At 41.8% G+C, this 26,080-nt stretch overlaps 1 long non-coding RNA gene across 3 annotated transcripts in view; it reads right to left on the bottom strand.

Annotated features, from left to right (window-relative positions):
• LOC120402350 overlaps nt 1-25,007 on the bottom strand; it is a 75,215-nt gene extending 50,208 nt beyond the window's left edge. For all 3 annotated transcript variants that reach the window (XR_005597157.1, XR_005597156.1, XR_005597158.1), the window contains exons 1-3: nt 24,914-25,007; nt 15,954-16,027; nt 2,954-3,102 (exon numbers count right to left, since the gene is read on the bottom strand). This is a non-coding gene — a long non-coding RNA (uncharacterized LOC120402350). The remainder of the gene's footprint in view (nt 1-2,953; nt 3,103-15,953; nt 16,028-24,913) is intronic.
• Nucleotides 25,008-26,080: the final 1,073 nt, after the last annotated feature.

Here is a 26,080-nt window from a genome sequence, read left to right as displayed (position 1 = left end):
CTGGATTTGTGTTTCTAAGTCCATTGTTGGTGTTTTGTTACTCCCCTCTTCTTCTCCCCATGCATTTTCTTTTTCAATTTCAAGGAGAGATGGGCCCAACTCAAAACCATAGATCTGAATATCACAAAACTTTGCAGAGGCTCAAGTTCTGAACTGAATTCTGGGGCTGAAATTTGCACTGAGCTTCTGTGTAACTGGTCGACCCAAAAGTCTGGATTCAAACATCACACAAACCTTGCAGTGTTGGTGGCTTAGAAACTCAGATATGGATTTGAATTGTGCAGCTCAGGCCCACATGTAAGTTCAAAACACACTGAGAGTGATGGCCACTGGCTGCTTAAAATCGATGACCATTAGATGTAACATTTACATGAACATTTGATAAAACACCTTTCATTTCATAGATCTGAAGTTTTGACCAACAAGAATACGAGTGCATTTCAATATTTTACTCTTCATGACTTCGGGGCTGCCTAAAAGTGATAAGATGAAAATTTAGAAAAGGAGAAGCTTGCTCTTTATGGAATACATATATATTGTTCTGATCCAGATTTGTATGGTTTGTATAATGATTGATATAGCTATCATAGCAAATTAGGTCACCTACAGACAAGGGTCCTGGCTCAGAAAAGCTGTGATCTGTCTATTATGTGTGATCAGGACTCCCTCTAGGGCTGGCCCCATCAACTATATAGCCTAGTAAAGAGTAATGATTATTTTGAGGTTAGGCAGCTGGACTGGGGATGAGGATAACATGGGTTCCCTTGCTATAGACTTCCCATGTTACCTTGGGTAAGTCACTTTATTACTCTGTGCCTCTGTTTGTAATCTGTAAAATGGGGATAATACTTTCTTACCTTACTGGAGTGTTGCGACGATTAATCCACTATGAGATGCTCACAGTATACCGTGGTGGGGGCTGTAAATGTAACTAGGCACTATGTCTGAGCTGAAAGAGTTGTCCTTTATCTCAGGTAGTTCAGCCATGTGTTTTTGGTGTTTAAGGTAGCAGGTAACAACCAAGCTATGCACATGTGGCTATGGTTTGTTATGCTTACAATGTAATTAAGGTTGATATTTTCAAAGAAGCCAAAGGGAGTTAGGCATCCAACCACAGGCTCTGACTCCATGGGTGCTCCAGGGCTGGAGCACGCATGGGGAAAAATTAGCGAGTGCTCTGCACCCATCGGCAGCCAAGCTCCCCCTGCCCCTGCCTCGCCTCCTCACCCCCTCCCAAGCACACTGCATCCCTGATCCTCCCCCTCCCTCCCAGTGCTTCCTGCCCCCCGACTGCTTAACAGCTGCTTGGCAGTGCTTAGGACTTTCCAGGAGGGAGGGGCAGGAGCGGGAATGCAGCATGCTCATGGGAGGAGGCGGAGAAGAGATATGGCATGGCGGGGACTTTGGAGAAGGGGGTGGAATGGCATGGGAAGGGGGCAGGGCTGGGTGGGAAAAGATAAGGTGGGGCGGGGACTTTGGGTAAGTGGTGGAATGGGGGTGGGGCAAGGACAGTGCAGGGGCGGGAAGAGGTGGGGCAGGGGCCGGGGGGTGGGGTTCGGGCACCCACCAGGCAGGGGGAAAGTCGGCGCCTATGCATCCAACTCCTACTGAATTTTATTAAGATTTTTAGGTCTAACTCTCTCCAAAAATACCACTTTGTAGCTCATGAAAATTGTAGCCAATACATCTGTTACAATATCTATTTGCTCAACCTTTACCATGATGATTATGTTAGTGAAATTCTGTTTGCCCATCAATTATCTAAATAAATCACCCTGATTTAGTGGATCAGAAGAATTACACAGGGCTACTAATCAGGATCTGGTATGTTCAGTAGTTCTATGGGTCCCCTCCAAAGAAATCCTAGATACTTCAAGACCTGGCATTGATTATGCAGAGATGGGCTCTTTCCCCTCTGGAGGAAAATTGAATGAGTACTCTGAGATGATATGCTGTTGAGATATAATTAAGGTCTGGTACTTTATGACTTGTGGTCATTAAAGATCTTTTGTAAATGCAGAGGTATTAAGTCTAGTGTCCTGTTCAAATTCCAGCTAAGGTTGCCTATAGTAATTGCCTTTGAAAAGTCATAATTTGTCCACAGTTATCACACAGTGGTATCCAGGACAGAGCAGGTATTTCCCTATTCTAGGGATTGTGTTTTTTCAGATATTGCTGAATGATAAATATGGGTAAAGTTTGACATTTCAAGATGACCACTTTATATCCTTCTCATGTTGTTTTAATTGGTTACAATATTCTAAATTTCCTTCCTTCCAATGTTATGTAGTAAAGTGCACTGTCCTAGTTGTTTCATTCTCCCAAATGATTGTCTCAGTAAGCTTCTAATATACAATAATATCCTTTCCCTGCTTCAAAGGATTGTTGCATGGCTTACTTTGTTAATGTTTGTAAAAGCATTTTAAGATCTTCTGGTGGAGGGGCAATAGAAATGCAAAACATTGTTGGGATTATTCTTAGCGATATTGATTATATAGTTCCCTGGGCTAATGCAATCATTAACCTTTAAGCAGTCTAGTTAATGGGCTAATTTCCGCACTGAAATAAATGTTAGGGTAAGTCACATTTTGGGTGCAAGTTAGTCAGTGGTAGAGCTGGTTAAATAACATTCAATGAATAATATATGTGATTTGAACATTTCTGAATGCATTATTCAGTGAATCTTCTATTTAATTATTCACGCAGCTCTAGTCAGAAAACAGGTACAAGTGCCAAATTTGTGGCAGTTTCCTCAAAAGGAATTGAATTCCTGGGATTGAAAGGGAGATGTGGATGGAAAAAAAGAGGAGTGGCTGGTCAAAAAGTAGGAAATTTAAAGGGGAAAGTCCCACTAAAACAGTCCTTTGATTTGAAAGCTGCTGAGACTAATAAACACAGAGACATAAGAAGAACCTGTGCCTATCACATTGACCAATATTATCTCATTGTTTACTTGTTCTCTTCTATCTGTGTATATCCCTCTGCATCTTGTCTTATATACAGATTGCAAGCTTCTTCGGACAGGAAGGTTTTCTTTTTGTTCTGTGTTTGTATGACATCTAGCACAATGTGGTCCTGGTCTGTCACTAGGGCTCCTCGGCACTACAGTAATACAAATACATATAGAAATAATAATTAATAATAAGACAAAGCAAATTCCTGCTGCACACCCACTTTAGCATACATCTGGACAATTTAAGCGCTACCTGTACTTACATAGCCCTGACACAGACCCCCCATTATTGGAATTAAACCTTTTGGGTCAAGCAATGTTTAACCACTGGACTATAAGTGAAATACTATGATCCTGGCACCCTTTAATAGTACAGAAATGAAGCATATGGTCCAAGACTTTTAAAAATGGGAGCCTAAAGCTATACTCACAGCCCGGGATTTTCAAAGGAACCTAAAGGAAATAGGCACCCCGAAAGCATTGAATTTCAGTGGTATTTTGGTGCTTAACTCACTAAATGTCCTTTGAAAATCCTATCCACAGTCCAAATGTAGGTACCAATAAAAGTGTCCTTCTCTTCAGAAATGATGAGGGCCTAGCAAATCCAATTGACTTTAATAGGTGCTGCTGGATGCTGAGGCCACATAGGCAGGTGCCTAAATATGCAAGTCAATGAGATCTAGGTGTCTAACTACCCTTTGAAAATCCCAACCTTCTTGTAGTTTTAATATTTTCTGAAACATCAAAAATGTCACTCCTCTATGGGCACATGGGCTGGGGCTGGACTATCTATATGAATCTTTGTGGGGTTCCTTAGTGGGATGGTCTGAGCAACTGCAAGAATGACCTGATTTCTCACTGTCCTTAAATTCCACTGGGTTTTGGTGCTGTGTGACAGTGAGCAGCTTTCCTACCGGCCTTTGCAGACTGCAGGGCTAATTTGGCATTTCCATTGTTCTGGCCCACTTGGGGATTTGCATGCACCTTGTCTGAACATTCTTGCACTAACAAATTCCAGTTTGGACTTAGCCCCATGAATTTCTGAATTTGTCCTCATATCTGAAAATATTAGAATAAGGAACTTAACAGTCAGGACTATAGCTGTGTACTCTGTGCTAGGGGCTGTGAGTCAGCCTAACTTTGATACCCAGAAAGATACTGGAACAAATTACTAAACAATGTATTTGTAAGCACCTAGAGGATAATAAGATTATAAGGAATAGTCAGCATGGATTTATCAAGAACAAATCATGTCAAACCAACCTAATCTCCTCCGTTGACAGGGTTATTGACCTCGTGAATGAGGGGGAGAGGTAGTAAATATGATATGTCTTGATTTGATTAAGACTTTTGTCACCTTCCCACATGACATTCTTGTAAGCAAACTATGGAAATGTGGTCTAGATGAAAATACTATAAAGTGGGTACGCAAGTAGTAGAAAGATCATACTTAAAGAGTAGTTATCAATGGTTTGTTGTCAAAGTGGGAGGACATAGTAGTGGACTCCAATAGGGGTCAGTGTCTATGTCTTGTACTATTCAATATTTTCATTAATGACTTGGATAATGCAGAGTGTGCTTATAAAATGTGTGTATGACATCACAATGGGAGGGGTTGCAAGCACTTTGGAGGCCGGGTTTAGAATTCAGAATCATCTTGACAAATTAGAGAATTGGTCTGAAATCACCAGGATGAACAAGTGGAAAGTACTTCACTTAAGAAGGAAAAATCAAATGCACTACTACAAAATGGGGAATACTGGTTAGGTGGTAGTACTCCTGTAGAGGATCTGGGGATTATAGTGGATCAGAAATTGAATAAGTCAACAAATTTGTGAAAATGTCTAATATAATTCTGGGTGTATTAGAAGGAATACTGTATGTAAGACACAGAAAATAACTGTCCTGCTCAACCTGGCATTGGTGAGGCTTCAGCTGAAGTACTGTGTCCAGTTCTGGGATTCATAATTTAGGAAAGATGTGGACAAATTGGATAGAGTCCAGAGGTGAGCAACAAAAATTATACGAGCTTTAGAAAAGCTGACCTATAAGGAAAGGTTAAAAAAATGGACATGTTTAGTCTTGAGAAAAGACTACTGAGGGGGGACCTGATAACTCCTCAAGTATGTTAAAGGCCTGTTACAAAGAGGATGATGAACAATTGTTCTTCATGTTCACTGAAGGTAAAACAAGAAGTAATGGATTTAATCTTCAGCAAAGGAGATTTAGATTAGATATTAGGAAAAACTTTCTAACTATAAGGGTAGTTATGCTCTGATATAGTCTTCCATTTGAGGAAATAGAATGACCCATCATTGGAAGTTTTTAAGAGCATGTCTGACAAACACCTCTCAGGGATGGTCTAGGTTTACTTGGTACTGCCTAAGCACAAATGTTGGAATTGACGAACTCTTGAGATTCCTTCTGGCCCTTCATTTTTATGGTTGTATGATTCTATGAAAAGTTAGGGCAAAAATGCAGGTTCAGGAAACCATCTGTACTTTGGTCCACCAAACCAAACCTGGATCCGGCCCAGCAGCTAGAGGATACCACAAGGTCATGACACTGCACAAGACACTGCAGTGTAAACATCACACTACTTGGGATAGGAGCACCAGATGCTTCCTTGTTGCTGGCCACACAGAGTAGGGCTGGCTGAATATATGCTGTTGAAACATTTTTTGGAGGGACAAATGAGTTTTCAGCTAAAAAAAATTTTTCACAGAAAATGTCTGCTTTCCTCTTAAATTGTTGATTGTTTTTGTTGTAAAGCCAAAAACCTTGGACAGTGAATCTTCAGCTGAAAACTTTCAATTGTTATAATGTTGACAAAGTAAAAATTTTCCACTGGAAAATTTGATGAAAGTGATTTTTTTTAATTGACATTTTCCATGGAAAGAACCTGACCAGCTCAACAGAAGGACCCTGCATTCTGTGAGACCATCACCACAGCATGGACAAGACAAGGCTGGCTCAGGGTTCTATACATTAACCAAACTTTATGTCCAAAGCAGAACCTTGTTGTTGGGACTTTTCCATCCTCATCCTCATCCCCCCACATCTCCCAGTAAAGTTTTCTGTCAAAAATGGACAAAAGAAATATGGTAATTTACTGAATCCAATATATATATATTGGATTCAGTAAATTACCATATTTCTTTTGTGGTAATTTACCATATGGTAAATTACCATATTTTCGTTTATATATATATATATATATATATATATATATATATATATATATACTAAAGCTCTATAAACAGCTCATGCCACTGTTTTGAGGGACAATTTGTGGCACTTTCAGCCATAGATCAGTGATCTTAGTCTCATTTGAGAAACAGAATTGGGACTGGATAGTACTAATAGAATGAACGAACTCCAAGATCAACTTGGGTGCTGCAAGATATAGGCTTGATGATTCATGGGTGACAATCTTCTACCTGAATAAATCATTTAACCTAGGATCCAATCTGCTGTTGAAGTGCTGTGCTGCTTGAGGTGCCATATAAGTCATAAAACTAAGTTTTTAAAGCTTGTCTTTAGAAAAACTAGGGCTTTTTGTTGTTGATGTTGTTGCAAGAGGAGTCTTGATACTAGGTTCAAATTCCACACTGAAATTACTATACAGTCTCCCTCCTAAATCCAATTAGCAGATTCAGTTGGGTGTGGAATTCTTCCTGACTTCATCACCCCAACAGTCATACAAATTGCAGTGAGCTGTTCAATAGCTCCAGTGTTCCATCCCAGATACCATCATGTCTGTGCTTGAATGCTGAGTATGGTGGTTCTTGTAGATTCTAGACCCTCCGGTGATGTAGACTTGCCATGGAGTTTAATGGGAGTATTGCAAGTGTAGCACTGCAGAAATGGGGCCAGTGCTTGTAGAGTACTACATGATCCTGTGGGATGAAAGATTCTTTATCTTCCTCTTTCAGTGCGTGTGTGGGTGTATAGTAAAACATTATGACAAATTGCTACTGCTCTCTGTGCACTAATCCACCTTTTGCAGTATGTATTCTAGCATTTTGAGCAACCCAAAAAGCTTCTATTTAAATCACCTGCAGGAGAAATGGGAAGTTTAAGGCTTGATATTTCATGATCCATTAGGGCTGACAAATAGCACCTACTTCTCGACTAGAAGGGAGTGAAATATCAGAATATAAAGTTATAATATTTGTATATGTTAAAAAGCTATCTGAGATCATTTCCAAAGATGTTTTACATGAACTATATTTTTCCTTTCTCCATGTGGTGCATACAGTTGGATTGCTAGAATTAAGGGAGCCTGGCTTACAAACATCCCATCCTAGCCACACTTCCCAAAAGTCCTTCAGTGCTGAGGGGAGATGGGAACTCCAACCTGCCTTACACTTTGGGCTGAAAGCAAATGCAATCCTTTCCCTCTTCAGAACAACGAGAAAGAAAAGCCTTTAAACTAATAGGCCATCAGAACAGTCTCAACACAAACATATTATTTAAAATTGTAACAGGCTTACACTGACAGTAGCCCTATTTTCTCTCTGAGGAGCAGACCTCGCTAGGGTTGCCAATTTTCTAATTTCTGAAAACTGGACACCCGTTCCGGATCTCTTCCTCCTGAGGCCCTTGCCCGTGTTTTGCCTATTCCCTTAAGGCACTGCCCCTGCTCCTCCTCTTTCCTTGAGGCCCACACACTGCTTGTTTGTCTTCCTCCCCCCACATCTCTCGCTGCTCTCCTTCCTTCCCCTTTCTCATCGCTCGATCCTCTCCATGTCCCTCCCCTCCAGCTGGGCTCCCTCTATTCTGGGGCTGGGCTGGGAGTTGTAGACTGATGCAGAGCAAGATGCCGGTAGGAAGCAGCCCCGTCTGACCAGGGACTGGCACAGGTTGATGACCCAGCACACCCCTCACCCCTCCTGTGGTAACCAGACTTTTGGTGTCCAGTCAGTACATTTGACTGGTCATTGCCAGATCCGTTTTCTGACTGGACTTTCTGGTTCAAAACCAGACACCTGGGAACCCCAACGTCCCTCTATTAATAAATCCACTGGACAGTTCAGCCAATCCCAGTCCCTTGCTGATAGCTTGCAGTTCCTCTTACATGCTCCAGTCTAGTTTCCTGGGAGACTAAAAGACTCCAGCTGTTTGGCCCTGCAGGTAAATCCTTGCCTTCCTGCAGAAATATCTTGGCCTGTAGCCCCGAGACTTTCTAACTCTGTCACTTTCCAGACCATTCTGGGACCTGTCCTCATTCCTTTTTTAAAAATGCTCTGTTTCTAAAAAAAATCTGTAAACATGCAGAATACCCATTGGGGTTGTGCAGGATAAAGAACCTAGTGGCATTAGTTTGAGATGTCTAACAGAGCAGGCCAGTGATGAAGTGTATAAACGCCATTCTGGTCTGGAAGGAGTTAATTTGCAGCCAGAGGTCCTGTTAGTCCCTCCTGGGCTACCCCTGTCCTGGTTGATAGGCCAAGGTTCATGGGAAGAGGAGGCACAGCAGTTGGTAGAGGAAGAGGAGCAGAGCATATAAGGCGTCTTCATGGGCAAGCTGGAAGCCTGTCTGGAGATGGGTTCTGATGAGCTGCAGCCTGCCTGAACCCCTGAGTATAGAGCCATGGAGATGATCGAACCACAGAAGTCTGTGGTTAGATTGGAGGACTGTCTAGTACAGCAGAGGCATGGCTGCAACAAGGTAGTTATCAGCTGAGCCCAGCCAGGTGGAAGGTTTGGGGTTTTTTATATATATTTTTTGTTAGACGTTGTGTGATACAGCAGGGCCGGAGGGCAGCAGGAGAGTGATAGATAGGAGGTATATAAGCCCCAGGATGATCAGAGACTTATTCCCTGTATACTAAGGAGAGGTACTACAGGTTAATTAGAGCACCTGGAGCCAAGTAAGGCCCGCCCAAGACCTAATAAAGACCCCTGCTTCAGTCAGACAGGAGGAGAGAAGGAGAGCTGACTATAGTTTGGAGCAGGGCCGGCTCCAGGCCCCAGCACGCCAAGCGTGCGCTTGGGGCGGCATGCCAGGGGGGGCGCTCTGCCGGTCGCTGGGAGGGCGGCAGGCAGCTCCGGTGGACCTCCCGCAGGCGTGCCTGTGGAGGGTCCGCTGGTCCCGCGGCTCCGGTGGAGCATCCACAGGCGTGCCTGCGGGAGGTCCACGGGAGCCGCGGGACCGGTGACCGCTAGAGCGCCCCCCCGCGGCATGCTGCCGTGCTTGGGGCGGCGAAATTGCTAGAGCCGCCCCTGGTTTGGAGGTGTACTGGTGTTGACCAGAGGATCTGAGTACCAAGGGAAGAGAAACCCTGCCCCAGTCAGGGCAGAGGGACTCTCCCAGCACAGAGGACCAAGAGAGACCATGCCTTGGGGGAAAGAGGGTAAGAAGCCTGTGAAACCGAAGGGGCTTGGGACCAGAGCAGGGGGAGAACCTGGGTCCCTTCCCTGCTCCCCTTCTGTCCCCCTCCAGGGCACTAGCAGAGCCCAAGAAAAGGGGCAGGGGCAGCGCCCTGACCCACCACACCAAGGAAAAATGTGGGACTGACCACAATAGCATTGGCCATTTGCCACAGTTGATAAAGGACTCAGGCTCTGGAAAAGACTGGACTCTGTAAAGTGGTCTGGCTGGAGGTCCAGCTGTCTCCTACAGCAGGCAGAGGCCAGGCCAAAGAACAGTGGGGGGGAAGTGGGACAGAGTTGCTGTAGCACTACCTCTGGCGACAAGGGGATGTGCTGGAGTGACAAATTTGCTACAAGACCCTCCCAAATGAGTTCTGAGTCCTACTGGGATGTTGGGAGTCTGATCTAATAGATTGCTAGACCTTTCACACCTTGCTGAAAATGCAGCCTGGCTTCCTATGGTATATTTTCTTGTTTTTGTTTTTTTGCTTTGTTTTGGGTTTTTTTTGCGTTAGTTCTTAAAATTCAAAATGACCAGACTTTGAATCCTAGAGAAAGGAAGTTGAATAGAGGAGAAGCTTGCTGAGACCCAGAATTAAATAAATCTTCTGTGAAGGGCCACTAATTATTCCCCTATGCGATAATGTCCCTTAAGGTTAAATATATTTGCATAATTTTACTGCAGTCGTTAATCAGCATAATCTGTTGTTGAGGTATCAGGCACAGAAACGCTATTGGTGAATGAAGTAAACAACATGCCAGTCAGCATACAGAGAGTGTGATTTTTCTAAGGCACCTAGAAGAGTTAGACCCACAACTCGCATTGGAATTCAGTGGAATCTGGGTACTATAAGGGGTAAAGAGAACAGAGATTCCTATGATAATTAATAACTATTAATTCCTACTCATCTTAAAAAAATTTAGAAATGCTATCCACCTCTATTTATTCCAAAATAGGATCCACCTGGAATGTAAAGACAATAAGAAAATGGTTCATATCCTATGAGACACTTTGTCTAAGGACCATAGATCAACCAATGTTGGAAATTTCATTCCCCAAGAATAGAAGCTAAGGCTATATCTACAGAACAGCTTATGTTGGCAAAACTTATGTTGCTCGGGGTGGAATATTCACCCCACTGAGCAACATAAGTTACACCAACATAAGCGCTAGTTTGCACAGTGCTAAGCTGGTGGGAGAGCTTCTCCTGCCAACATAACTTCTGCTGATTAAGGCATTGTTTGTATTTTTATGCTGACAGGAGAGCTCTCTCCCATTGGCATAGAGCATCTTCACCAGACTTGCTGCAATGGTGCAGCTGTACATATAATCATAGCCTAAGATGACTAAATGAGATTACTGGTAATGACCTAGGCAAGAAGAGAAGAATGAGGGGGGATTTGATAGCTGCTTTCAACTATCTGAAAGGGGGTTCCAAAGAGGATGGATCTAGACTGTTCTCAGTGGTAGAAGATGACAGAACAAGGAGTAATGGTCTCAAGTTGCAGAGGGGGAGGTTTAGGTTGGATATTAGGAAAAACTTTTTCACTAGTAGGGTGGTGAAGAACTGGAATGGGTTACCTAGGGAGGTAGTGGAATCTCCTTCCTTAGAGGTTTTTAAGGTCAGGCTTGACAAAGCCCTGGCTGGGATGATTTAGTTGGGTTTGGTCCTGCTTTGAGCAGGGGGTTGGACTAGATGACCTCCTGAGGTCCCTTCCAACCCTGAGATTCTATGATTCTATGAGAACCTCTCACAATTTGCATATGGATAAAACATCCTTTTCTCTCCCAACCTATCTAAAAAGAACTCCAGAGAGTCACCAGAGTAGTGTTGTCTTATGCAAAGTGGCCCATCACGCACTGAGAGGATCAAGAGATGGGTGGGGAAGCTGCAAGTTAACCAGACCAGAAATAACAGTCTGTAAGACTGAAAGTCAACGAGGGCAAATTGCCTATTAACCCAAGAAATCAAACCACACATTTTCACCATAAATTATAAATTATACATTTGTTTATCTTATAAATCAAATATACCATGATAATTTCTTTTGTCCCATCAATATGCCTTTCACCCCGAATTAGAAGGTGCACATTTGTTGCCCGGAGAGTCAGAAAAATGCTCTCTCTATATATGTGAATAATGTCTCTCAAAGTATTGTAAGCCTTAAATAATGTGAAATGATTACACACAATGAAATAATCTATGGAGTATATCCACACATTTTTTTTGTTTTCTTGGTAAATGACTGTTGCACTTTAGATGCATTAGGCATTGTATAGTACAAAAAGGAAGGCTGAAAGATAGAATTCCTAGCCAGGGTATAAATTTACTTACTAAAAGAAATTGCTAAAAAAGGGGAAAATTCCAGTTAATAACATGAGCTAATATTGAAATACAATCCTTGAAATGAATCAAACATAAAATGCCTTTGATAAGAAAAGGACTGAAAAAAAATTGCCATCTACTGGCTACTGATGGATGCAATAGAGGAACTGAAAGAGCGCTCTGTTGGCAAATAGCCAATAAAAACCAGAGGGCAGCCCCCTCCAAAGACCCCTGGAATCAGGGTATATAAAACTGAGGTTTCCATTTGGGATCTTAGAGTTGTCTGAACCGACGAAGAAGCCGCAGAATCCCCAGTGCAACCGAAGCCTGGACCAGCTGTGTGGAAAGGAGTCTATCCATATCCCAGGGTTAACAGGGATAAGAAGTGGTGACATTTCTTTTCAAAGAAAAGAATGTATTTATTTAATATAAATATAATGTAAATGTATTTCTTTAATATAAATAACTGTAGGTTATCTTGCTAAGTCTACACTCTCTGTTGAGACCTCAAGTAAATATATTTTAGATTTTAACCAATGCTATATACTTACTCTCTTTTACAAGTCCAAACAGATTGGCCTAAGAGATTTAAACCGTATCTTTGAGCAATGGCTTTTGAGAGTCTGAACTTGTTCCTTTTGGAGCTATCCATTCAAGTAGCATGGACCAGACTCTCAAAATTTTTACCCCTTGAAGTAATTCTGGAAGGGTCATAAATGTTAGGTACCAAAGAACTGATGATCATAAGTAAATGTAATTAGAAATGTTGGTGATCTGCATTGTTTTGTAGTGTAAATCCTGGGTCTTAACCCTAGTCTTTGACAGTTGTTTGCAAGGCTTATTGGTGTCTCCAGTATGTACCTAGAATATTGGCTGTGTTGTCGCTTAATTGATGAATTGGTGATTGTATACTGTGGTAGTTCTAAGTGAGTTAATAAATTGCGATTGGCTAAGAATAACTAAGTGTCCTGATTTGAGAAATAATGGTCAAGTTCAAAACTGATCTGACATGCATCTATTGTTAAAATTAGCAAGTAATGTTCCTTGGGCTCAGTTAAAAGGAGTTATCCTATTAGATTCCATTCTATTTTGTCTATAACACACATCAAATAGGAAAAATTGTTGGATTTCAGCTTTAAAATACAACTGGCATTTTGGGGAATTAATGAAATTAATCCTCTTTCATGCACTGTGATGCTTTCCCCCCTTCTATACCAATATATGCTAATGTAAGGAGGAAACCTTTATTAAAACAAAGCATTAATGCATATAAAATGTTGCAGTAAACATATCTAAAATAACTGAGGCAAGATTTATTTGTTTGCTTCAGAATATTTATCATTGCTTAGTACATAGAGGGCACAGTCAGGATCAGAATATCTGAGGTAGGTGTTGTGTGAACATTTGAAGTCAGATTTAGTAGCATTTTAGTCCACAAGTAACCCCATAAAAGTTAGTGGGTCCACTCAGTGAAAGTATGGAGTATCGGGCTCTTGCCTGTAGGGTTAGGGCTAGGTTGAAGTCAGTAAGGCTACTTGTGTGTGAGTAAATGCTTACCGACATGGTAAGGCTTGCATAGACGAGCCCCTAGTAAGAGACCATCTGTGTCCTGATGAGCTTACAGTTTACAGAGATGACACACAAAAATGAGCATAAGAACCAAAGTAAGAGGGAAATCAAAGGTAAAACCAAAGCTTTCACCACTTGAACTAAAGAAAGAGCAGTAGAATGTATGAGAAACTAGCTTTAAAATAATATGCCCAAAGGTATTTTTAAATAAATATTTAACACTTTGCCTTTGTCTTCATTTTCACGCAGCAATACAGCCTCCTGTCAGTAAATGTTAAAATGAAATGTCAACTGATTCAGGCTGTTCACTTTATATTTGTTTATTATGGTGTCTTAATTCCCCTGTAACCACTTTTTCAAATAATTCCAACATACTGAGAGAAGATTAGTACTGATTATAGTTGCTTATTTTTGTTTTCTTAGATTTTTGTTTGTTTGTTTCTGCGACTCCCTCTCATGTGATTACAAAACACATTTGTAACGATGATACTGTCTGAACTGCTTTGAAATGCTTTGTCATAAGCTAAGGGCACTCAAGTATTCTGTGGACATGTTCAGAAAATGTCCAGAAGGCATATTCAGGGTTAGACAGTGAAGATCAAACTTGTTTATATTACAGTTTCATTTCCTAACCCCTTTGGCTTTGAAATAACAAATACTTAACGAACCTCAGTTTGACATGATAGCTATTTGCATATCAGCCATTTCTTTATGGACAGTGCAGCTTATGATAGATGTAATTGAAGAGCTACTATTCCTTATTAACTTAATGTAACAAACTGAGAAAAGAAACCAAATATTATTCTTTGAAGAAAAACCGGAGCAGCGCCAGTAGGGACTTGATTTCCTCCACAGGAAATATATATCTTCTGACAATTCAGTATGAGTGGGAGGGCTGAAATGTGTTGCTAGGCAATGTGATGTTATAGTAAAAATACCTAAGCTATTCAAAATGAGTAGTCTAGGAGGAATATATATTTTGTTTAATTCATAGCAGGGCAAATTTTTTAAATAGGAAGAAGGACAGATTACCAGACAGCAGGAGCCTACAGCATAAATGGTGGGGAAGGGAGTGGGGGTGTGAGTTTTCTAAGTAAAACAGAGGGGAAATAATTTAAATGAAAAAAACAAAACAGAAGCACTTCCAAAGACAATTAACGATTAATTTTAGGAACAAAGGTGGTTTTTTTTTCGGGGGGGGGGGGGAATAAGTTATAATTTAAAAGAACAAGAAAAGATGTAGCGATGGCAAGATCCATTGTAAAAGCGCTTGCTTGGTTACAGGGCACAATCATAGAATTGTGTCAAATGGCTTTGCTGTATCAGGACCAGAGTGCAGGACTGAGCCCTCAGACCACTAAATGCCAGACCATATTGTGCAAAGGTCCTGCGGCAGCAAGAAGGAATCCCCCCTACCAAGCTGTAGAATTGCAGCACAGATACTAGTTCACCTCCATGGGTATTCTGTTTCCCATCGCTGGTGGGCCTTTTTTTTTTTTTTTTTGGCTGGTGGATCCCACTGTTTCTGTTCCATCCACATGTAGCAACACCTTCAAAATCCACTGCACTTGGGGGCCCTGTGAGACCTTGTGGATCACAGCTTCATAGGGGCTGTGTGGACCCCGTGAGGTTTTTTGTATCTTGCCCTAACTATATCCACACAGCAAGCACACTGGGACTGGTTAACTCTGGGCCAACCAGAGGAGGATGTTAGGATTTTTCCCTTTGGCTAAACTCCACCCTCAGTTTCACTTTACTCAACCCCTTTGCAGTCATTAGGACTGAAGGGCAGAATTTAGGCCTCAATGTAAATATGTAACTTACAAGAAACCATCATTGGAATAAAGGCAATCAAATTGCTGTTTAACTACTCTGCTTGGATTTAATAAACACCATTTTATTCAGGATGAATATCAAAATTGGGTTTAAATGGTGCCTAGACTGTCCTTCTGAACAGGGAGATCATGCACTCTCCATGAAGAATCCAAATGCTCCAAAGCGTCATGTAAATAAGCTGCAGAACCGCTTTGATTGGTGCGTTTATCCTGAATACAGAATAATTTGTAAGTTATTTAAAGGATCCCTATTGTATGTAAATGTAATTGAGGACATATTGATAATTAAGCCTAAAAAGAGTAACAACATGCTCAGGTTTAAGTAGTTGTTTCATATTGACCTATTTGTCTTGGAACAATAATCATATATTTTATAAATTACAGGTTAGAGACAGACTCTTAAAAATGAATGCATGACAGTAAAAGAATGTGTAAGTAAGCAAAGAGTAGAGGATTTCATTTGGAAAGCTTGGATTTGAGTCTTTATTAAATGCCTCATCATATATTCCATTAACATTTTTGCTCAATTTAATGTTGTACAGAGGTGAGAGTAAGAACACATGGGTTTGACAGGTAGGTACTTTCATCTGCAGTGTAAATGCGAACAAACCGATAGATTCAGACTTACACTTTCTAAAGTGTCCACTGATTTTGGATGCCTTGCTTGAGACATCTTGGATTTCGCCAGTGGCGAACACCCAAACTCCATCTGAGAGTAAATCTGTGGCAGCTTTAGGTGCTCAACACCTCCTGAACATCAGAGTCCCAAATTGGGCACGCAAACTAGCGGAACCTTTTTAAAAAACCTAGACCTAAACACATAGAGAAAATAGAAGAATAGATACATCTATATTTGCAAATGTAGGGGAGATGTAATCTTATGTACCTCACCTTTAGATGAAAGGCATTGCTGTGCTGTCAGTTGGGAGGGCAACAAGGAGGATCAATTCAAGAGGTCTGGATGGCTGGGAAGAAAGGATATAATAAATGAAGCAGCTACCAGTGGAGATTTACATGTTTTGTAAACATAGTACAAAATGTGTGAGGAAATCAGAGGATTTTTCTGTTTGATTGAGAATCAGAAAATTTCATCCAAGAAAGGACGTTTCCAGAGTGGCACAGCACTATAGCGCAAAAGCTGGTGCAAAACAATGGGTGCTATATTCTCCCATTGCTCCTGCTGACTTCTGTGTCAGCTCCATGAGTGGAACAATGGCTGGAGATTGATATTCGGGTGAGAGGATTTCAGTGTTGGCAGACTGCTGCTGTAGTTCTGTAACACATTCATGTCATGGTTTCATTGCAGGTGAGCGGTAATGTTCACTCTGGTTCTACTCTTGCAGAATCCTTCATTCTGAGTATATAAAACATTGCTGGAACCAATCTCTCTCAAACCAGAGTGAACTTTTTAAATAGGGTAGTGTAAGTGCAGTTGTTAATGGTTAGAATATATGTATATGCAGTTCACTTTATCTTAGATGGGCTTTGAGCATGAATCTAAAGGGTTGTTTTTGCCTAGAGGTTTCACAAATCTTTTGTGTGCAATGTCCTTGAAATACATATGGCATTGTCTATCTAATTTTAAAAAGCAGTTAGTGGTATATTGCTTCTGAAAACAAACGTCTGGGCTAGTTGTCAGCCAAAGTCTTCCAGGGGTCTCATCTAGCAAGGTATGAGTATCCTCAGTTCCCTTTTTAACGTCTATGGGAGTTAATGGTAAACAGCAACACATTGCAAGAGGTACTCAGAACATCTTCAGGATTGTGCTATATGGAAAATACAGTAGGCAGGTATATATATTACAGCACATGAAAAGATGGGAGTTACCTTACCGAGTGGGGGGTCAGTGCTAACTCCCATCTTTTCATGTGCTGTAATATATATACCTGCCTATTGTATTTTTCACTCCATGCATCTGATGAAGTGGGTTTTAGCCCATGAAAGCTTATGCCCAAATAAATTTGTTAGTCTCTAAGGTGCCACAAGGGCTCCTTGTTGTTTTTGCTGATACAGGCTAACACAGCTACCCCTTTGAATTCTATTACATACACACTGTACTAAAAACAGTACCCAACAAAACTCCTCTGCCCACCTGTGCCTTTGTTTTAGGAAGTGACCTGCCTGTGTTTTAGGTGTCGGCTGCTATTGTTTCAGGTTTCTGCGTCATAAGGAGCTGAACAGCTTCTTATAGCTGTCTTAAGGGCTGTGGTTATGCCCCCCAGTTTCAGTAACATTTATCACAACCCACAACAATATGTATTAGTAGAGAGGAGTGAAAAATTGCTGCCCTGTGGTACATAATGAAAACTCTTAGTATAATGTGATGTTTCTTGGGAATTGGTTAATGAGTCCAGATTAAAATAAGAACCCTGCCCCATCCCCAAGAGTTTTCCCATTACGGGATCTGAATGCAATTCAAAACTTCTTTTAAGAAATTAAAATGTTTGAGAAACAATTATTTAATTGCTACTGTTGATTACTGGAAGTACCAAAGGCTTTTTTAACAAATTTGTGATTGCTACTTGGAACTTCTCTGAGATGGCAGGAAGGAATTCTGATACACCTAGTCTAAAACCTCAGCTTGCTATCACTGGAACTAAGAGAATCTCCATTAACTGCTGGCATTATAGAACCTCTGAGTGGTTCCATTTCCTTCCAACAAAGGATTGTAGCGTGCACATACAGACACATGCATTCTATGCAGTACTTTATAAAAGAAAGAGGAAAAATGCTATTCCAGCATATGTGGCCATCACCAGAAACAGAAATGCTGGAAATTTTGCCAAAAGGCCTGTTCTTGGAAGAGTTCACCCCAATTTTGCACATGAAGGAAAGGGTGAAAGTAGTTTCCATAAAAATATGTACTTTAAGATACTTATCATGGACTCTACCCTTAAACAGTCAGCTCTCACTAAATGCTGACAGTGGTTTAATTACCCCTACACGCTGAAACCTTTTTGCATCCAAACCTTGCACCTTTGTGAAGAATTCACTAGAGATGTGAGCGGACACAGTAGCCATTAGTAGGTAGAGAGTTTCAGTTTTCTTGAGTGAGATTCTCAAACTTAGATAGTTTAACCATAGACACTGCAAAATTGCAGAAAAGCCAGTTTACAGATCTGTTCTTTTCTACAGATGGTGAGCTGCCAAATAATTTCAAAAGGGAGTTAGAGTAATTTCAAGAATAAACTGCAGAGTCGTACAGCCTGTTAAGCTGTGTGCTCGACTCTGTGAGACTGTTACATAATGTAAATTCAGTAAATGAAAGAAAGTAGCAGAAAATCAACTATCACAACTTTTCTCTTATCAAAGTTGCTGAGGCAACAGAATCACTGAATTCAAATCTGTTCTTTATTTATTGCATTGCTTTTAAAGCACCAGCCACTGTGGCAGCTAGAATATTAGCTACAAAGGTTTTTTTTTTTTTTTAAATACCCACAGTAGGTAGCACTAATAGTGATAAAGGTAAAGTAAATATTAAATGAAATAGCCTTCAATGGTATTCTGAAGCTTGCTAGATATGGGTAAAGGAGAGCAAATTCCAAAAGCAGGAGGAAGATGTTCTACTGAGAAAGCTCCGCTGTCAGTCATGGCATGTTTAATACAAAGAGACTCTCTGTGGAGATGGCCTATGTGATTAGAGCTTGAGCTCTTGGGATAATTGTTATCCCAGACTATTCAAGACTTTAAAGATTCTCCTGACACCTTGAATTTCACCATAAGAAAAGAGGAAGCTGTGACAGATATGGTGAACGCTGCCATATCTTTGAGACTATTGTATCAACTTTACAAATGTTATCTGCCTTTTTGTAAGCCAGACCTTGGAAGCATGAAGAGTTCACAGACTATTATATTGAGATGTACCAGATGATAAGGTCCTGTAGAATAATCATAGACATTTGTATCGATAAGTGTTATGTGGATGTGTGTGTTCCCGGCTCACTGAATGGATTTACTGTGAACTCCGGAATCATGAGGGGGGTGACTAATGCAAACCCCCAATGTAAGTTATGCAGGTACACAGCCTTTGAAGCTTCATCCCCCTGGGGAAAAGGGCATTGACTAGTTTTAGCTGTTGCAGGTAGATTGGGAGACAAAGGTCTCCACACTGTGTAAAATGTCAGCCTGAACTAACCAAGAAGCCCTCATTTTGATTTAACAAGCTGACATGAACCTATAACCAAGGGGACAAACGCTACCTGAAAGCTCTGGAGACTGAACTACCAGACCTCCTGCAGAAGATGGGCAATCCCTGGTAAGCTTAATAAGCATTTAGATCTTTCAATGTTTTATGGTGTTTTGTCCCAAAAGAAAAGAACTGTGCTTTGTGTAAGGCTGGCTGATTTCTAATAAGCCACTAATGTAACCCTTTAGATAGAGAGAGCATAACTGCAGGTGCTGAGGTAGGTCAGACCTGCTGGGCTAATCAATGACTTGCAGGAATGTTGCAAGCCTAAAATCCCAGTCTGGAGGGAGAGAGTTGTGGGACTCTGCCTATAGGGAGGTGGCAGCTAGAGGCATGTGACCTAAGGGGGCATCCCTTGGGTAGACCGCAGAATGGCTCAAAGATGCAGTTACCCCAAAACTGTGCCAGAAGCCACTGCAAAAGGAAAGCACAGGTGTTGCTTGTTCACAGCTGCTCACTCAGTGGGAAGGTAACTATAAAAGTAAATAAAAAAGGGAAGGAGAATTTGGGGAACTACAGACTGGTCAGCCTCACCTCAGTCCAGTGAAAAATCATGGAGCAGGTTCTCAAGGAATCCATTTTGAAGCACTTGGAGGAGAGGAAGGTGATCAGGAACAGTCAACATGGATTCACCAAGGGCAAGTCATGCCTGACCAACCTGATTGCCTTCTGTGATGAGATAACTGGCTCTGTGGATATGGGGAAAGTGGTGGACAAGATATACCTTGACTTTAGCAAAGCTTTTGTTACCATCTCCCACAGTATGCTTGCCAGCAAGTTAAAGAAGTATGGATTGGATGAATGGACTATAAGGTGGATAGAAAGCTGACTAGATCATCGGGCTCAATGGGTAGTGATCAAGGGCTCCATGTCTAGTTGGCTGCCAGTATCAAGGGAATTGCCCCCGGGGTCGTTCCTGGAGCTGGTTTTGTTCAACTTCTTCATTAATCATCTGGATAATAGGATGGATAGCACCCTCAGCAGGTTTGTGGTTGACACTAAGGTGGGAGGAGAGGTAGATACACTGGAGAGTAGGGATAAGGTCCAGAGTGACCTAGACAAATTGGAGGATTGGGCCAAAAGAAATCTAATGAAGTTCAACAAGGACAAATGCACTTAAGATGGAAGAATCCCATGCATTGCTACTGGCCGGGGACCGACTAGCTAAGTGGCAGTTCTGTAGAAAAGGACCTGGGGATTACAGTGGACAAGAAGCTGGATATGAGTCAGCAGTATGCCCTTGTTGCCAAGAAGGCTAACAGCATATTGGGCTGCATTAGTAGGAGCATTGCCAGGAGATCAAGGGAAGTGATTATTCCCCTCTATTTGGCACTGGTGAAGCCACACCTGGAATATTGTGTCCAGTTTTGGGCCCCCTACTACAGAAAGGATGTGGACAAATTGGAGAGAGTCCAGTGGAGGGCAACAAAAATGATTAGGATACATGTCTTATGAGGAGAGGCTGCAGGAACTGGGCTTATTTAGTCTGCAGAAGAGAAGAGTGAGGGGAGATTTGATAGGAGCCTTCAACAAGCTGAAGGGGGATTCCAAAGAGGATGGAGCTCGGCTGTTTTCAGTGGTGGCAGATGACAGAACAAGATGCAATGGTCTCAAGTTGCAGTGGGGGAGGTCTAGGTCGGATATTTGGAAAAACTATTTCACTGGGAGGGTGATGAAGCACTGGAATGGGTTACCTAGGGAGGTGGTGGAATCTCCATCCATAGTGGTTTTTAAGGCCTGGCTTGACAAAGCCCTGGCTGGGATGATTTATTTGGGGATTGGTCCTGCTTTGAGCAGGAGGTTGGACTACATTGGGCTCTGAGGTCTCTTCCAAACCTAATCTTCTATGATTCTATGATATTGTTCTCCAGTTGGAGCTTTTGGGTGGTCTCAGGTGTAGCTCTACATAGTGCATTATATAATGTGTTAAGTGTAGTCAGTGGGCACTGACTGGAGCTGGCCAAAGGACATCAGTTCCATTTTGCAGCAACTTTAAAGGTTTTAATATTTGGTTTTGTTCTTCACTGGAGTGAAACCGGAATCTTTGGAACAGTTTCAAGAATTGTATCAAAATGTCTGTTTTCCAATCTAAATCTGAGCTTTTTTTTCTAGCAGGAAGAGGAAGGGTGTGTGGTTAGGGCACTGACCTGGGATGTGGAAGACTTAGGTTCAAATTGCTGCCTGATTCAGAGCAAAGTTTTTTTTCATCCCAGATAATTCTGAGGCAGAACAGAGACATGAATGTGGTTCTCCCACATCCCAGTCTAGTGCCCAGACTTTTACTGGCAGGTCTGTCTGTCAGCGGTGTCAGGAGGTGTGATGTCTGACTGATGTAACTGCATCAGCAAACGTCCCTATTGTAGATGCTGTTACACTGGCAAAGTTGTGCTTTTAGCAGCATAGAGTGTTTCGGGTGAAGAGGGCTAAAATAGGCTATACCAGTAAAATGCAGATTTGCCGGCATAAGCTAAGTCCACAGTAGGAGTGCTTAGTATACTGGCATATCTATATCCATAAAACACTCCTTGCATGGACACGGCCTGAGTGTCTGTCTGTCTTCTTCAGCTTTGATTAAATGAATTTTCATCAGTTGTTCTGATCAGCTCATGTGCCAGGGCTTTCCATCAGTTCCATCTGATGTGGGGAGAGTTTCAAACAGATTGTTTTTATCTAGATTCCCATCTTTGTCAGACCTTGGGGAAAGTATTCACACTGTGGAATCTGGGCTTGATGACAAGGAGATTTAGAAGTAATACTTGGGAGCATATGTATGGCACAGTCCAAAATATCCCACCATTTCCCGGAGTGTCTTCACATATACACTGAATGTGATGGACCCTCCATTTGAGGGCTGTTGTGTAGCACAGGCAGTTATCCATCAGAGCCCTAGGGTGGGAAGGTGGGCGGATACATGTACGTACACACATGCGTAAGTGTATGATATCCTTGGTTCTGGAAAAAAAGAACAAAATCCTCTAAACTTCCTTTCCTTGAGTATGTCCTTTGCTGAATGTGAAATGTACACAGAAAACACAACTAGCGCCATTTCGCAGTAATACTTCTCTCCTGGGATTATTGTATTAAGGGCTGACTCTACAATCTAGTGTGCAGAACCTCACTAGAGGTGCATGTGGAATACCTGTAAGATCAGGCTACGGTTAGCATGGTTCCTTTTTCTGAACACACACATACACACACCAGAAATCACCAGTAGGATCCTAAAGCACTGTCCTGTGGGGTTTCATACAAGAGCTCAAATGTCTCACTTAATAATTGTTATCATGGTATGAGGTGAAGGTGGCAGTGTAAAGGCCAGTGATCTGCCAGCAGGCCTATCCGCTCAAGAGCAGAAAGGGGACAAACAATGCCACTGTCATCACCACTCTTCAAATCGCTAGCCTCATAACAAAGCACTTCTTTAAAGCAGTGTGGCTGCTGGTGCCATTTGCTCCTCTGCCCCCACCTCCCCAGCAATATACTGCAGGGGTATTTTTAGCAAGGGTTTGAATGAATTGTATCCACCCCCCTGTGAATAGCAGCATGCTCCTGGGCTAATATGTTTTATTATGGAAATGTTGTTACTGTAGTCTGTGCTCTCACTGCTTCCTGCAATTTTTTCTGTGTAACTATTTGAGGAGAGGCATTTCAACTCCAAGAACACTGTAGTTAATTGCTAGGCAAAAGTATATTTTTCTGTTGATCCTTTTAGGAAAACCTCAAGCTGGATTCAGCAATACTGGCGAATATCCTCATTTCTAGGTGACCCTCTCTCTGCCTACACTGGCTATGCGACCGGGGCGGCTCCAGGCCCCAGCACGCCAAGCATATGCTTGGGGCGGCATGCCGCGGGGGGCGCTCTGCCAGTCGCCAGGAGGGCGGCAGGCAGCTCCGGTGGACCTCCCACAGGTGTGCCTGCGGAGGGTCCGCTGGTCCCGCGGCTCCAGTGGACCTCCGTGGCAGGTTCACCAGATCCGCCTGCCGCCGTCCCGGCAACCGGCAGAGCGCCCCCTGTGCTTGGGGCGGCTAAATGTCTAGATCCTCCCTGGATGCGGCAACAAGAGGGTGTAAAGCCAAGGAGAAGGAGCATGACATGTGCTGCCCCCAGATCTCATGGATTTTCAAGTGTAACTCTACATGTTTAATGCTGATATATGTCCCTGCTGTGGCTTTTATAATGCATTCACTAGGGTGAAAAAGAGCGGGCATTCAGTGACAGAGAGAAAGGGAGCCCGCAGAGCAGCATACACGAAGGGTTGATTCTCCATGGGGATGGCCCTTGATTTCATAGTGGAGCTTGAGGATATCACCAGCATGGGGGAACATGACCTTAGCTGCTTCCACGAGACCAGTAATATTGCTCCCAATAGGAAAATAAGTCCCACTTTGTGAATGGGACGTAGCATTTCACATATGTGACCAGCTTGCGTCATGTTGGCCAGAAGCCATTATAATCTGAAGGCTGCTTTGAGGTCTTATGCAAAATGTCTGGATGCAATGCAGTTCCTAGTTAACAAGCATCCATATAAGAATCATTCCTGCAGATGACACTACTGAGGACCTTGTCTGGCAAACTTAGCAAGCAATTCAAGACATGGAGCGTGAACTACACTCTCAATGCTAGAAGAAGCACATTGTATAGAGCAGGGGTTGGCAACCTTTCAGAAGTGGTGTGCCAAGTCTTCATTTATTCATTCTAATTTAAGGTTTCACGTGTCAGTAATACATTTTAATGTTTTAGAAGGTCTCTTTCTATAAGTCTATAATATATATCTAAACTATTGTTGTATGTAAAGTAAATAAGGTTTTTAAAATGTTTAAAAAGCTTCATTTAAAATTAAATTAAAATGCAGAGCCCCCTGGACCGTTGGCCAGGACCCGGGCAATGTGAGTGCCACTGAAAATCAGCTTGTGTGCCACCTTTGGCACCCATGCCATAGGTTGCCTACCCCTGGTATAGAGTGTGGGGGAAGCCTGTATGCTACTAGATACTCCATGGCTCTAACAGAGCACAGCTCAAAAGAATCTAGGTACAGGTATTTTAAAAACATATATCTGAAATTTCTGCTTTGTACTAATTCAAAAGACTCAAGTGTGTGAAATTATTTCAGCAATCACTGATATTCAGAGATGTTGCTTGTATTTGTTGTGAACAAGCTTTTTTACTCCACCAGCTACATAATGGAGTTTACATTTGTAAAATATTAATTAATTTCACAGGTCCCTTGGTTACATAAAGGTTGTCAGGAGAGATAAATGGTATTTGGGAGACTTTAATAACTTCTTTAACTGGTCGTTCTTTTAATTTTACTTCTTAGATATCATTAGAGGCTCATTTCTGACATCCCAAAAGTTGGAAGGAAGGAAACCATCATTTTGATTTAATTTCTTAAAGGTCAAAGGAAATACTGTATTATAGGTGTGTTTTTCAGAAAAATACAAACAAAACAAACACCCCCAAAGATCAGCTGGAGGGGATATGAGCTGTCCTTGTCTTTGCAGTCATTTTATACCTTTTCTCCCCCCTAAAACAAATGTTGTTCTTTTAAATAAGCCAGATTGACAGCACTGGAGATAGACATCAATTATTGACAGAAGCGGTGAAACATAGGCTATGACAGAGTAAGCCTTAACGCTACACACTACAATGTGTTTCATTTCAGATTACCTCTAATGGTGACAGGTTTGTTACCCAAGTTCTTGTCTCTCTGCAGTGTACTAAGCCCAGGGAGAGCAAAGAACTGTATGAATACCTGAAAGACAAACTCACTGAAAGCTTTGGAATTCTGTGATGTAAAACAATCTGTATTTTGTTGAGGTAACACACTGGTGAATATGTGTTACTAACAGGTTCCCCCTCTGTGCCTGATCTGTAGAAAATTTGTGAGTCTGTTACAGCTCCACTTAAGAACTTTTAGCTGGAGCTACAGCAGCACATGCTTTTAGCTCTCAAAGTCCTCAGGTCATTCCTCAGTGGTATTGGCCAAGATTGTGGATGGCACATAACTTTGACTATTTTGTTTTTTTACTGGGGGAGGGATACTTTTGTTTACAGATTTGGTTTTTTTTATGAACAAACAGCATGTTCAATAGAAGGGTGAACTTGATTGTGATATCAAAACAGTAGAAGATGAAGTGGAGTGATCCTTTAATCTCTGATGCAGCACAACTTGCAAAATGTCCTTCATTTTCTAATACCCAAGGGAAAAAGTACATCTTCTTAAAACTGATGGATTGTTTAGGGCCAAACTTTGAGATCATTACTCACATTGGGTAGTTCATCACTCGGCAGATATTCCCATTGCTTTACTCTGCTCCTGGAGTAAGGTAGTAGTCAGTGTAAAAAAGGGTGTCACGCTCTGGCCCTTTGTCCTTAGTGAGGAAAAACAAGCAAACAAAAAAACCACACGTCTGCAAGTGTTACCCACACACCTCCTGGGTGTGGTGTTCTGCCCCATCTTGGAGGGGGAGAGGGAGAAAGAGAGAGAGATGAAGATAAAATGAATCTGCTCTACCGCCTTAGGCTAAACACCACCTGGCTTTTAGCTTAATACTGTAAAGGCTCATACACTAAGCTCCAGAGGTCCCTGGTTCTATCCTGTCTGCCAACAATGGGGGGGTCTCAGCGTTACACAAGCTCTGAAATTCCAGTACAGATTGTATTATGGGTGTAAAGTCATCAAAAACCTACAAATGTGAGGAATAATGTGCAAATGCACTCCATGAAAATAAAGGGATAAACATTGAAAAGGAAATATTACTTTTACCATTAATTAACCTATGGAACTCATTGCAACCAGACCATTGCAATTAAGACAAGGAACTTAGCAGGACT

The sequence above is a fragment of the Mauremys reevesii genome, linkage group 3 (assembly GCF_016161935.1).
Source record: "Mauremys reevesii isolate NIE-2019 linkage group 3, ASM1616193v1, whole genome shotgun sequence".
NCBI classification, from domain to species: domain Eukaryota; kingdom Metazoa; phylum Chordata; order Testudines; family Geoemydidae; genus Mauremys; species Mauremys reevesii.
The sequence above is the reverse complement of the archived record's forward strand: the minus strand, read 5'-3'. Positions and strand labels throughout refer to the sequence as shown.